The 1,943-nt window shown below is 40.3% G+C and overlaps 1 non-coding gene across 1 annotated transcript; it reads right to left on the reverse strand.

The window, feature by feature from the left end:
* Positions 1–1,585: 1,585 nt before the first annotated feature.
* LOC120089560 lies at positions 1,586–1,692 on the reverse strand. The gene has a single exon (XR_005485236.1). It is a non-coding gene; the product is annotated as a small nucleolar RNA R71 (small nucleolar RNA).
* Positions 1,693–1,943: the final 251 nt, after the last annotated feature.

Raw genomic sequence — 1,943 nt, forward strand, 5'->3', positions numbered from 1 at the left:
AGGAAATTAATTCCTGTCAATAATTTTCACATTGAAATTCAAAATTGAATAATTTTCCGCCAACTTAAATTCCCGCATTTATACTTGAGATCCAAAATTCCAAAAAGGCCCTCCGACTAAGCAATTATTGAATTACCAAAATATAACGTTACTGAAATTACATTATTATATAAAAATGTGCGGGGTGTTACAAATGGGTTGAGAAGCAGTTAGCTAGCATAACGAGAGAATCTTCATTCTTTGCGATTATCTTGTTTATGTATGCTTCATCTGTCTATTAGAGATACTCGGGAGGGTAGTCTAAGGACAGGATATAGACTTGGAAAGGTCAAGTCAGAATCTAGGTTTGGAAGAACCAGATTAGAACGCATAAATGGGAGATAGGCACTTTGGAATGAGCACTATTTGTTATTAACGCATCGCATGCTTCTTAGCAATAAGATATGATTGTATGTGGTCACCTTGCTTTCATGCATTTGCATCAACGCATATGACAAGAGTAGAAACTTAGGGATAAGCTCTATGGACATTTTGCATTCAACACATGCATCCTAGACTTAGGAGCATCGCATTTACATTGGAAAATGGCTTGCTATGCATGGTTCTAACATGATCACATAGTCTGACGCATTCCCGAGTAACGCTAGTTAAAGATCTTCTCAACTCGTTCATTGCATACTCATTGCATCTATCAACGCAACTGTCTTTCTCATATCCGTCGCCTTTATTTATGTCTTTTTTATCAACGCAACAACACACCTAAAACTTTATTTATTTACTTGGTTTCCACAAAGTTTTCATAAATATTACCAACGCAACTATTTTCACAAGTCCCTGTGTTCGACCCTGGACTTTCCAGGAAACTCAGAGGAATTTACATTTGGATTCCGCTGGGGAAACTTGAGTGCACAATGCAAATTCATCAATGTGTATCATCCATATTTCCACCACATAATTACGAGCATCAAGTTTTTGGCGCCGTTGCCAGGGACTTCGACAAAATAGTTTGTTACTCGTAATTTTTGTGATTTCTTTGCAGAACTCTCAATCTCTGGCGAACTACGACCCCGAGATTGAGAAAATATTTCGAAGGAGACTAAGAGACCGCCAACAGCAACCACAATCTGATAGAGAAGAGATGGCGGAGCAGCCTGGAAAATGAGCACCAAACAACAATAATATCATGACAAATCCGATTCTGTTGGCAAACGATCGCAATAGGCCCATTAGGGACTATGCATCACCAAACCTCTATGATTTCTCTCCGGGAATCATAAGACCTACCCTCGACGGAAGTCGATTTTAAATGAAATTGTTGATGCTGTAAATGATCGAGGCTGCAGGTTAATTCAGAGGAAGGCGTTGCGAGGACCTGCACGCCCACCTCTGAAGCTTTATTGAAATCTGCAATACTTTATTGTCTCCGAACATCTCTACTGAAGAAGTTCGACTAACGTTGTTCCCATTTTCTCTCTGTAATTAGGCTAAGAAATGGGCATATTCGCTCGAACCAGGAGAGATCACTTCTTGGGAGCAGGTGGTGGAGAAGTTTATGAAGAAGTATTTTCCACCTACCGAGAACGCAAGACGAAGGAAGCTTATTACTAATTTTGAACAAGACATGGACGAATCACTCAGCGATGCTTGGGTGAGGTTTAAAAGGTTGGTCCGAGATTGTCCACATAATGGGTTACCAGATTGCCTTCAAATTGAAATTTTCTATCACTGTCTGAATCCTACTTCGCAGACCACTGCCAATGCGGCAGCCGCTGGTGGTCTGCTTGAAAAAACTTACGATGAGGCGAAGAATATCCTGGACCGCATCTCCAAGAACCATGAAGACTGAAGGAAGAGTGACCAGAGATTGAGACTTAAAGATTCTAACGCAAACAACGGTGCCATTGTTTCATTACAAAACCAAATGACCGCAATGATGAATTTGA

Source organism: Benincasa hispida, chromosome 10 (genome assembly GCF_009727055.1).
Source record: "Benincasa hispida cultivar B227 chromosome 10, ASM972705v1, whole genome shotgun sequence".
Classification (NCBI taxonomy): Eukaryota; Viridiplantae; Streptophyta; class Magnoliopsida; order Cucurbitales; family Cucurbitaceae; genus Benincasa; species Benincasa hispida.